This window comes from Diceros bicornis, chromosome 25 (assembly GCF_020826845.1).
Source record: "Diceros bicornis minor isolate mBicDic1 chromosome 25, mDicBic1.mat.cur, whole genome shotgun sequence".
Classification (NCBI taxonomy): domain Eukaryota; kingdom Metazoa; phylum Chordata; class Mammalia; order Perissodactyla; family Rhinocerotidae; genus Diceros; species Diceros bicornis.
Window position 1 is genome coordinate 26,250,839 of NC_080764.1, and position 12,935 is coordinate 26,263,773.

At 43.5% G+C, this 12,935-nt stretch overlaps 1 protein-coding gene across 2 annotated transcripts in view; it reads right to left on the reverse strand.

Annotated features, from left to right (window-relative positions):
* The window catches only part of ELK3 (ETS transcription factor ELK3), a 66,896-nt gene extending 54,371 nt beyond the window's left edge, over positions 1-12,525 (reverse strand). The window contains exon 1 of one of the 2 annotated variants that reach the window (XM_058568612.1): positions 12,177-12,525. The gene's annotated coding sequence lies outside the window, so the exon portion shown is untranslated. The remainder of the gene's footprint in view (positions 1-12,176) is intronic. The other variant, XM_058568610.1, reaches the window with a different exon arrangement.
* Positions 12,526-12,935: the final 410 nt, after the last annotated feature.

Genomic DNA, 12,935 nt, shown 5'->3' on the forward strand with positions numbered 1-12,935 from the left:
AGCCAGCCCCATCCCCTCCGTACATGAGTGTTATCAAACTAAGACTTTTTACAATTTAAAAGTATTTTGAAAGTAAAAATCTAAGTTAATCTTTTGATCGATACATTGTGTAAATGATCTTTAAAATAAGAAGGGAATAATGCCTTCAGCTTCAAATAAAGCCTTAACAGATACTTTTTAAATCTGTGGTTATCTTAACACCAGAAAATGTTTATTTGCTCAGATACTTTGTTAAGACAATTTTACGAAAATCGAAAATAAAGGAAATCTTATATAGCACTCCTACTATGAACGAAACCATCGTCTTTCAGATAAACTTGAAAGCGTTTCTGCACCAAATAATAAGTTGGTGAAGCTAAAAGTATATACCCAATGTAGTAAGAACACTTTTGCATGATACAAAATGATGGTGGTTTTTCCACATCCAGAAACTGAAACATTTCCTGCCAGAGCATCCTCCAAACTCTTCTATTGTGTTGAAACTGTAAAATCTTTCTAAATCAGGACTTCCTCCTATTATGCTTTAGAGGCGTCTTTCTGGGAAGGGTAGATCCAAGGCAAAAGGTAGGAATTCCTGCAGCACCACCCAGTGGAAACATTAGAAAAAAAAAAAAGGCAAGATAAAATATGTTTAATAAAAAAAAATTCATGTCTTAGCTCTTCTAATTAAAAATCCGGACATGTTCTTTTTCCATTGATGGCAACCAGCAATATGTTTTGCTTAACAGTAGTGCCCTTCTTCCTCAGCCCCTCTTTAAAGGCCACCCACACAAATGATGGTCAACATCACTCTGGCCTGTCTCTCTCACACATGTGCACCGACACTGGGCCAACACTGGGGTCGGGGAGGAAGGAGTCCCGGGTGGGGTCAGGTGTGGGCTGCAACACCATCTCTTCCTCTCAGAAGGATCCCAAGGGACCCTGGGGACCGGGAAATGTGCACAGCTGTGCTCAGCATCCCAGTCCTGCTGCAGTGTCGGGCATTTCCTGACAGAAAGGTAACTATCTGTGCACCTTCCCTCCCCTGACCGGGCTGCACCCAGTCTGGGCCACCTCCCACATCTGCACGGCAATTCTACCTCCCTAGTTCCACCCCAGGGAAAGATACAGAGCCTTTCCTCCCCTCGTGGTCCACATCTCCGGTTCCCCCCAAAACTCTCTCCAGTGTGACCCTTGCTTCTGCTCCCATCCTACCAAAGCCACTGTGGGTCCCACAGCCTCCCCATAGGTCATTCCAGTCTGTCTCTACTTCATTTACTGCCATCATCAGAACATGTCTCTCTTCACCAGTGGCTGCTTCTCACACATGCATGACACATCAGGCTACTCATCTTGGGAATGGGATGGTGCAACAGGGACCCTTGACCCTCTCCTTCCAGCTTTCCTTCACAGAAAGCCTGGCAGTGGCCTAGAGAGGGAGAGAAGTCATGGTCTTCCCAGAGAAACTGGGAACTCTCTCATCTTCTCTCCAGAACTTAAAATAACAAAGCACCATTTCTTCAATCATTTCTGGATGGTTAAGTCACTAAAGAAAACTATCCTCAACTTCATTCCTGGGAAACTTATCTTTCCCTCTTCCTGGAGTAAATCCACTGAAACCATTTTACATGTCTTTTTTAAATAGTACATAGATATAGAAAATGATACTAGTTAGCTGATTTTGACATTGTTTAGAAGTATGTGATCAGTGTTAAAACTTTATAATATAGCATATTTGAACTGCTGATAATTTACAAATGGCTAATAGTGTTATAAATCTTTTTTTTTTCCTTTTTCTGCAATTTAACATTTGCCAAAATGTGTTGGTTTCTGGACATGTTAAGATGTAGCTGGCTAATATTGACCTTAGCTAGTCTTTTGCTCTGACTATATATAGTATTGTTGCAAAAACAGTTATGAGTTACTGGTATTTGTGACATCTTCTTTAGAGATTTTTGAGAAGCACAGAGAGCTGCCTTACAGGGGCGGTTACCCAAGCAAGGAACTGGACTCTTCCAGGCTTCTAGATTCTGTGGTCACTTCTTTGGTGCTCTTCTCAGCAAAACTCTTTCACGGTTTAAGAAATGCAAATTCTAGGCATAAACATTTATACATAAATCTGGTATGATACATTCACTTTGGAAGGGATCTATAAAAAACAGTGACTCCGCAGTCTTCAGGATATCACCACCTCCTCATGTGGTGGACATCTGTGGGGGATTTTCGTTGCATCTGAAGTCAGGAAGGTAGCCCATCCTTTTTACAGCTTTACTGTCTCCACATATGTATGTTTCTCTCACATTTTTGTATACAGATATCAAATCTAGCTACATATGATGATGATGGTGCCAAATGCAGAGTTTCTTCTAAATTTAAATAACTTCTAATAAAGTTCTTATTAACATGAAGCAAAAACACAATGGTGTTAAGGTAAAACGGCAAGCAAAAGGCAACTCATTTTTCACTGAACGCCCATTTAAAATCAAGCCTGACTTGCAGACAAACTACTGTTAAGTGGAACACATTTAAAATATCTTGGTTTTCCTGTTAAGTATAGTTATTTCTAAGAAAACTATTGCAAAAATAGACAGCGAGTGACTTCAAAACTAAATGATCTTCTCCCAATGCCTTATGCTTGAAGCTCCAAACTGCAGTGAATAAATGAGCAAAATAACATTAAAACTGCCATCAAGTGGAAGACCGATGGTTCATACATTCGTGTCAGGCTATTGTGCACACGCATTTCCTTCAAGAGGCCACCAAAAGCATCTGACGGAAGAGAATGGCTGGTGGTGCCATTAGCATCAAACATCGAATACATACCCCAAAGCATCCTCATGGCCCTTATTTTCCATTCAGGAATCTGCCATCCACCAACTTGGCTCAGCCCTTTTTGAAACGTCACACACAACTTGTTGCCCTACTTACTCTTCCAAGAATTGTTCAACATGAATATACTAACTGTACAAAAAAGCAGCCAGATCCTATTTTAAACCAGCTAAAGAAAATCACTCCTTCTATATTTTCATCACCTGGTACATGGATGATCTTCTATGTCAAGGTCTTCAAGTTTCTACTTTCCTAAAGACAAATTAGTAGGTCTTAATATTTATGTTAAAAAAACAACAACAACAAAGGATGTGGCAGAGGCTGGAGGAGAAACCCGTTCTTGTGGTTCAGCTCTGATTTAAATCAAAGCAGGGCAACACTCTTATTTGAGAGCAGTGACTCTGAGCTTTCGAGAACCTGAATCCACGTGGGTCATTTTATTTGATTCAACACATCTTCTAGCAGCATATACTTTTGTTGTAATGAAAGTAATTCGATTTTTAAAGAAATTTTTAACACTCTTCAAAATTACTCAATTTATCCAAGTATCATAAACACGTAATTGAGAATTAGTGCTAAAGCGCCTAACGAAGTGAATTAGGCAAAATCAGGGAATGCCGAGGGGTGGCTGAGCGATGTTTCTGTTTTTGCCTCAACTGTCAAAGATGAAGTTGGCCCATCAACAGACATTTCTGCCCTCTGCCAGAGGTTCAGTGTGGATGTGACGACATCTGTCTGCCTGGGGTTTAATCAGTTCCAACCTCGACTCACAGTGTCACTTGGAGAATTTGGAGATGTTTGGTCTAAAATGCTTTAAAAAAGAAAAGAAAAAAGCAGCAGTCTACCACCCAACACCCCCTGGTCTAAATGATCAGCATCTGGGGCTTGGAAAACAGGCAGGGACATCAGCAAAAATAACTTCCTACCAACACTCATGAATTCTAGATCCCAGAGGAGTTCAAAATGCATGACCATACAAGAAGACTGAGGCGCTGCATCCACATACAGTCATCCAAATGACACTGAATGGTCTGGTTCCTTCTTGGATGTTAATGGGGCTTGCTGAGATTAGCAGAAATCTCAGCTTTCTCCTCTCCTGAAAATTATATAAAAAATCCAAGTTCTCTCCTGAGTTCTCGGAGTGAAACAATGATTCTTTGGGGTGGAGAATTTTCGCAAACCTTCCCTTATGCTCTCATCTCTGCACAGAACTAGGGCTCGGATCCTACATGAGAAGAGGGACTATACAGAGAAGGAGCAAGAGCTGAGACGGCGTACTGTCCCACTCTCTTGGACGCACACAGCCCCCTTGTAGCCTACATCTATGGAGACACAACCAGATGCACCCAGATACTCCTTCCTCATCTGCCAAACTTACTTCTTTCATTTTCAAATGAACTCCAACAACCAGGGCTTATATCTTAGCCTCGAAAGGCAAACCTTCCAAACTCCGATAAGGGGATAGTGGGGAAGTTACACTTCCAGGTCACTGAGTATCAACCAGAGAAGTATTCTTCTTAATGATTAGTGTTAGGAAATTTTTCTACATCTACAACCCCTCTTCCTGCTTAATGGAACATTCTGATCTTTCTGGGCCTCGGTATCATCCTTCTGAGGTTGATGAGAACATACAGGTGCAGACAGCATAGGAGAATCCTTGCAGTTCACTCCTACAGAGAATTCCTGCAGTTACCCAGGAGCACATCCTGGAATAAATTCTGGGGCTCTTGTTTTGTTGTTGTTGTTTTATTCTCTCTCTTCTGACAATTAAGTGCAGGGAGAAAAATCTGCTTAATCATACATTCTAGTCAATCAAGGTTTGATTATCAATAAACGGCTCCTTGGCAAAACCCAGCTGAAATTAACAGCAGATCTAGCCTTCTTTCACTAAATTCAGGTATTTAGTCATCATTCATCTCTTCATAATCACACAGGCAGAGTCTTTTATTGTTTTAAAACCCACCCAGAAACGTCATTCATTAATTACAAAAAGTTACGGACAAAAGCTACCCACCCAGGTTTTAGTATAAGTGAAGAAGGACTTTTAACTGTGAACATTATGGAACTTAGCCCAAAGGAACTATGAAAACTCAGTCAATTGAAGTCTTGATAAAGGACTAATGATGGTTGCTGCAGAATGATGAATTTTAACACGGAAAGAACTTTACATTGAGATTCTTTTTCAGCTGTACTATTCTATGAATTACTTAACTGTTAACCAACCATTCTTAGTACAACACTGATATCAACAATATGGCTCAACTTGGCCCTCTTGGATATTAACTAACCTGATTTCTGTACATCTACTTTTCTTGTAAATCTGGACAAAAACTCTTGTCTAGGAAAAAATTGGATTTATGCAGAGCAAGAAAATGCTTTATCAAGTCCAATGGCAAAATGGGGTGGGGGGGGGGCAATACTGACAAGATTTTCCCCCTTCAGATCGTTTTTAATTCAGTGAATGCCAGGTATTGTACAAAGCGCTGGGATAAATACAAGGATGAGAAAAACAGATCAGGCCCAGAGGGAGCTTACAGACTGATGGGGGCGACAGATGTGAAACACATCATGTCACATACATGCACATGTAACTCTCTCCATCTGAATCTAATGGATTCAAGGGTCTGGACAGGACTTTGGATAACAAGGGATATCATGCTATCAAATCTACTTGGTTCTTGAGTTTTGGATGAAGAGTATTAATGCATAATGAGGGACACCAGCCCTATCTCCAGAAATATATATTTGAAACTGTTCGGTACCTGCATTTGCATAGTAAGAATTTGGAGAGGGAGAATTCGGGTAACGAGGAAACCTGTAAATAAGCCTGTGGCAAGGGCTCTGGGGTCCAGGGATGGATGACTGTGGGAGGTCTAGCCTAGGGGACCAGCAAAGGCTTCCTCAGGGGAGAGATGGTTAAGCTGGGACCTGAAGGATGCCTACAAATTGGCTAGGCAAAGTGGAGTGAGAAAAGTTGATGGGAGTGGGGGCAGGGAAGGGAATTCCCAGGAGAATAGCATTTGGAACGGCCTAGTGGCCCATTACACATCTGAGGAATTGAGGAAAGGCCAGGGTGGCTGGCCCAAATCACAGCTTGCAGCTCACGTTAAAGCTTTTGGTCTTCATCCTAGCTGAAGCCACTGGGAGATCTTAAACAGAGGAGTAACATGGTCAGATCTGTGTTTAAAGTACTGCTCTAGCCTGTGGGTGGAGAAGGGATTGGAGGGGGCAAGAGGGAACATGGGACTCCTCAGATACAGCAGAGGAGGATGGAGAGCATTTTCAAAGACTATTGGAAGGCAAGAGTAGGGACCTAACCTGGTGATCAAAATATTATCTGGGCACCCAATCGGAAGATAGTCACTGGTGTCCCCAGGAATGATGCAGTTGTGGGTCATTAGAAATGAGTGGTGCTTGTCACAAACCTCAAAAAAAGGAGAAAAGGAGCCCAGCAGCTGTTACTGACCCTCCCTCGGCTGTTCCTTATTCAATAAGGGGCCAAAATGGGGTTGAATGGGAAACTGAACCCCTTTTCTTACCACAAAACAGCAGTTTAAATTGCTGTATAGGTCTAAAAGTCAGCTGTTTGGGGATGACAGCAAAAATTCACATTACACTTGCACAACTCTTAGAAGAATTCAAGTTCTTTACTCCAAAACAGCAGAAAAATAGGACTTTTGACTTGAAAGGGATTATCCCGGCCTCTCAACTTCAATCACCTTACCATCCACCAGGGAAACTGAGGTCCAGGAAGATTAAGTGATATTCCCTCAACGAGATTGGTTTTAAGGGAATCTACTTTTTCCAGCAGCATACATATTATTTTTGGTCAGCGTAAGTGATATTAAATAAATGTAGCAGGAATTTTTCCTCTTATTGTATGATGAGGAAATCCATACACTCTAATGATTTATTTTTAACCCAGCAGATCAAATAAAAATACTGCAGTATTTTATCAAGGTGTAATGGAGTTTAATAACCTACATGGTAAAATTAGGCAACTGTCATAATGAAAAAAAACAATCAGGGAATGTTTTGGGGTGATGGAAATATTCTCTATTTGGAGGTAGGGGGTGGGGATTACATGGGTGTATACAGTAACATTTAAGATCTGTGCATTTTCATATATGTAAATTACACCTCAATTTAAAAAAAAAAAAGACACCAAGGGTCTGGGATTCCTTATTCTATTGTTTGGAGTAAAGGATCACTACCCTCACCACACAATCTAAGAGAAGGCATCAGATAAGTGTGTTTTATACCTACTCCATCACTCCCATATTTATATATGAAAAATTAGGAATTGTTCTTAGATAAAGGTGCTTTAAAAATCTTATGATACTATGTGCTTTAGAACCTCTTTTTAGAACATACCAGTCAATACATTTTAGTCCAATTCAAATTAGAATACATTAGTATAACCATCATCTTAATTTCTTTAAAAATATACAAATAAATCTCATGGCCAAACTATAAAATAATCCCATTTAATTCTTAGAATAATCTCATAATTACCTTCCAGCAAATGTAAATTAAAACACCTGAAGTAATCAATGAATTAATTTCTAGTGGCAACTCAAACCAAATTACAATTTATTGAAATGACCAATTCAAAGTTAATTTTTAAACTGCTGTCATATATGTAAGTTTCCAGTAATGGATGAAAGGCCATTTTTATTTTGGTTGTGGGTAGGAGTCATGGGGAGTCAAATTTCTGCAGAGAATAGTTACTTAAAAGACTGAATGGTCCACCATTTTTGAAGGCCTTTAGGATTTAACAGAAGGTTAGACACAGACACACACACACACACACACACGCTGATAATTCAGTTTACCGGGACTGCACCAGTGGTAAAACCAGTTTTCATGGTCTCAGTGCCATGGTTTCAACCAAAAAGCTGGATGATCTCTGTTCAGACTGGCATTGAGCAATAGTAATCTTGAGCTGAAAATCCACTTAAAACATCAATTTCAAAGTTTGGAAACTCTACTGATAGAAAACGAAACAGTAATAAACAAGAGTTGTCAAAGTGTGCAAGAGGCACCTTCCTCCCCCCTTTTAGTTAGGTAAGTTCAATGTGTATTTTTGGTTTAACCTAGTTTCTCTTTTTTCATCATTTAACATTCTATTTTGATGTGTAGTGCCCTGGACTTCCTGTTACTACATCTTGATACTCTACTGCAAATCATGACTCATTCTTAAATCATAGAGAAACTCATCAAAATCCCAAATTTCACAGCACACATGAATTCAGTCTTTCAAGAGGGCAGCATTCTTAGAACATTACTTGGAGCCACAGACAAAAACACTGGAGAAGTCCATGTAGAAATTATTTCAAGCCACTTTTGAGTCAATACATTTATTAGATCAATAAATAGAAGCTCTATGGGTGGTAATTTTGATCTTAGATCTAGTTACTAACATCTGTTACATGATATGTTAGGTGAAAATAAGTTACAAAACAGAAAGTATAGTGTGATTCCAATTAAAAATTTTATGTGTGTGCACGTATGTGTGTATGTACATACACATACGCATTTTAAAAGAAAAATATACACCAAAATGGGATTATGGGAGATGTTTATTTTTTTATTTTGTGGTCTTCTGAATTTTCCTAAGGTATTCACATTAATGTTTTTTATAACAGAAAAACAACTAACCTTTAGAAAATATTGATAGGCTAGTGTGATCTCAAATATGGTATAAATCAATCAACAAGGCCAAGAGGAATTATGGATAACTAGGACATAAAAAACTCTTGCCTGAAACATAGAGAAAAATTTGACAGGAGTGGGGTCTTTCATTCAAATGACCCACGTCACTCGTGTGTATGTATAGGTGCAGGCCCTTAGAAAGGGACAGAAGCCAGCTGCCAGCAGTCAGGGCACAGCCAGGACAGACAGAGAACCCATTTCTTTTCAAGTTTAATAAGAAACCCCAGGTCTGGGAAACATGGAGATAGCTGATTCATTCTGTAGGACTGGAAAGGAGCAAAGCCATTAATTAGTAAGCAGTAACTCACCATCAGCAAAAAAAAGACTCTACTCCAGGAAGTCACATCCTTGGATAATTTTCATGAAGTGTTTTGGGTTTGTCAACAGGTAATGTTTTGCAACCACATTGTCTTTTTGAATCAAGTTGATATATAAATATAATTGGGTAGCACAGAACACACAAAATCCAATATCTGACAGCTAAGAAAGGAATATTTTAATTTATATGCACTACCTGGAAGGCCTTTAAAACTGATTTCGGGAAAGGTTCAAGTTCCAAAAAGTTATTAGAAATATAAATTTCAATTATGATCTCAGAGTTGCATTTACTGTATATTAGCAGTTTTGAATTATTAAATTTTTTTAAATAAGAAAAAGGAGGTCTTTAATAAATGTTTAGGAAAGTTCATAATTTAAATGAGGCTGAAAAATCACTGCTATCCCTCACCTGGGCTCTTGCCTTTCTGGTCTATAAAAGCTAAATTAGTACCAAGCGAGTGAGGTTCAGAGATGGTCTAATTCAGCTCACAAAGGTACACCATCACCATGTCATCATTTACATGTCATTCTACTGCATACTACTGACCAGAAAGGGAGAGAAAATTCATGCATACTGTGTTATATATTTGGCAGAAAAGTGCTACTGATGACTTTTAAATGTCCTATTCATTGAGTGAATGCATGTAAAAGAGTTAACCACCATCTTCCTCATTAATGTAAACAAGAGTTTCTTGGGCACTACTGACATTTTGGGCCGGAAAATTCTTTGTGGGGGGCTGCCCTGTGCATTGCCGAATTTCTAGCAGCATCCTTGACCTCTACCCACTAGATGCAAATAGCATTCCCTCTGGTTATGACAACCAAAATGTCTCCAGATGCCCCCTGGGAGGCAAATTACTTTCGGTTGAGAACTACTGATATAAAAGAACATTATGCATTCCAAATAAGAACTTAGTGAAATGAAGAATTCTAATTACCTCCTTTTTATTTTGAAGGAAATGTAGTCTTCAGACAACTCTACAACCTCCATCTTTAAGGAATGCTCATGCAGAATGATGTTAGTTTTAGAAAGCTTTTTTCTTACCTATTTAAGTTCTGTTATGCTACTCACAGCTTTCAACACAACGATTTATTGATCATCTCCTCTGTGCCAGGTACCGTGTCAGGGACACCCTGTACTCACGCTCACTCACATCCTACCCTGGTTGGGCTGTTTTAGGAGCTGCTTTGCCACCATAAAAGAATCGCCAACACCTTAACAACCCTCAACACAGCAGCATGTCCTTGTCAATAAAGGAGCCCCAGAATTCCAATTGGGTTCCTTAAAATTCTGTACCCTTTTTAGTAACTCTACACGTTTCCAACATTTAAAGGTTTAAAAAGAAGAAGGGGAAAAAAAAAGGCCAGAAGGCCCTGGCTATATTTGGCATAGAAAGACCATCAAGGGTTTCTGCAGGCAGGAGCATTACTGGAAATTCTAAAAACACTTATGGACAGTCTTCCTAACCGTCTAACCCATGTGCCCTCCTAACACAATCTGTAATTTTATAATCCCCATAAATTGAAACTCATAACTGACCTTTCCCAAATAAATGTGTGTCACAGAGAGAGAAAAAGGGAGAGAGATCAGAGGGTATTTTGTTTGGCAATAAGGCTCAGAAATCGATTTGAGCTCATTAATAGACGCCTGGAACACGCTTGGTTTCTCATCTCTTCCGGCTCCCCCCCACCCCCCACCAAAGACTGAAGCACAGACGGGAGAGGATGGGTGTGTTTGAGCTGCTCGGGCAATAGAAACCACACACACACACACACACACACACAGACACCGGGAAAGAAAAACCTGTAAGTCCGAAATGCAAAATGGCCAAGGGGACTTGAAAGTTTTCAAGATGCTGCCCTGAAAAGATTCGTTGGGCGGCTGCACCTCTAAGTAAATAAAGCCGTAACTTGTCTCCCTCCCCGGCGCAGGGCTCCCCTGGCTGACAGTGGCTGCACAAAACCCCTCCTGTGCCGAGCAGCGGAAACTCCTAATGAGATTAGTTGGTGTGTGTGCAGACATTACTTAGCAATGACTAAAGGGGCTCTCTTCCTGCCGCAGCCAGTGGAAAATTCAGGGAACTTTTTCCCCTGCAGCAGCAGAATCCCTTTAACCCTCTCCCCAGCCAACTCCAAAAACAACTCAGCCTCCCCCAGCCTCCCCCGCGGCTGGGGTGCTGGGGGGAGTTCAAGACCGGCCAGGGGCTTCCAAAAGCAGGGGGGTGGGAGGGGGCCGACGGGGGACCCCTGAAACACTATAAAGGAAACTGTAAAAGGCACAAATACATAAACCTGAGAAGGAGCAAACCACAGTTTCTTTGTGAGCTCCTCTAGTGAGTCATTTTCAAGATGCTGTCTGCTGCCAGTTTCAAAGCGGAAGCGCATGGCAATTAGTCTTGCCGTTTCCAGACAAGCCAGAAACTCTCCCGACACTCGTTTTTTTTTTTTTTTTCTTCTAAAAAGCCCCTTTTGCAGTTTCTGAAATAACATTTCTTGCTCCGACCCCCACCCGCCGCCTAACTGCAGCTTGTCCTCAGGATGATTCGGTTCAGAAACCATAACAAAACCGAGACCTCTGTTTTGTTTTTTTTTTTTTTTAACCCTCCAAAATTATTCCTCCGCCCAAAAAAGTTACAGTAGGATTACAGGCCAACATTCAGTTGCAAGCTGGAGAGTCCTCTCCTAAGGAGCTGGGGGCGCCAAGACCATCTCCTGCCCGGTCCTTCTCCAAAACCGTGTCTAGTAAAGACTCCGCCAGCTTTTAAAGGCCCGTCTGGGCGTGCGCCTGGGGCGGTGACCCGGACGGGGGTCACCTGCCGAGCGAGTGGACGCAGCCCCCAGCCCCGCGTCTTCACTCCCCGCGCCCTCCGCTTCCCTCTCCACCTCGTCCTCTCCCAGAATCCGAGCATCGGTGCCCACTGCCACCCTGGGGGAGCCCCAGCCCCAGCTGGAAGGTCAGCGGTGGTCCAGCCTCCAGGCATGCAGCCCGCTCCAGTCGCCGTTCCTCCCAGGCACCCCAAGTTTCACCGTCCCCTACCCCCCCGCGCGCCCCCTCCTCTGGGCTTGCAGCGCAGCCTCAGGGCGGGGGGCTCCCAGCACAGGGTCCCCGCAGCCCCCGGCCCGGCGCGCGGACGCGGCGCGGAGCTCCGGCGGGTTGGCGGCGGCACGGGCGCAGGAGCATCCCCGCTGCGCCTCTCCCCGGGCCTGCAGCCCACCTCGGGGTGCCCACCCGCCCCACCCCCACCAACCCAAAGAAAAGAAAGAAAGAAAGAAAAAACCACCCCCAAGGAAACTTTGCAACTGTCCGAGCAACAGGCAGAAGCCCTGCTACCTACCCAGATGTGGGGGAGCTTTCAAGATCCTTCTTCGGGGGAATTTCTAGGAGGAACCGGGCGAAAGCCCCCGACTTTCCATGCTGACAGGCGTCTGCAGACGGTCTGTTGCTCTTGTAATGAGATCCTGATTTTTCCCCCTTTTTTTTCTTTCTCTCGCTCCTTTTTTTTTTTTTTTTTTTTTTTCCTCTGGTGTGTGTGAGAGCAGGAAGTTGGAGCAGTCAGGCCGAGCCGGCTCACTTCCTTTACTGCATTATTCCCCAGGCGGTGTGCAGTCTGTGTAAACAGGCTTTTCCGCCCCGCGCCGCGCGCCCCGGCCGCGGCTGTGCGCCGGGGCCGCCCGCCGAGGCCCGCGCATACTCCGCCGCCCCGGGCCCCGCGCTCGCCCCGCACCGCGCCGCGCGCCCCCGCGCCCGCGCTCCCCGCTTCCTGCTCGGCCACCCCAGGGGAGGAGCCTCCAGACCCTGGGCGACTCCGAGCGGCCGCAGCCCCTCCCCACGGCGGGGGAGCAGCTCGGCCAGAAACCCGGGGAAGCTGCCCCCGACGCGCGGGGGGCTGACCGCAGGGTGCGGCGGGTCCGGGGATCCCTCTTCTGCCCTGGGGTCCCTGCGCTGGGGACCGCGCGGGACGCTGCAGTGGGGTCGTACCCTGCCCAGTTGGCCGGGGCGGGGAGGCCCGAAGTGGGGAGGCCGCTGGACTTGCTGTTTGCTGTCAGCGGGATGGACGAGTTGTGGGGCAAGGGGGCATGGGGAGTGGGGTTCA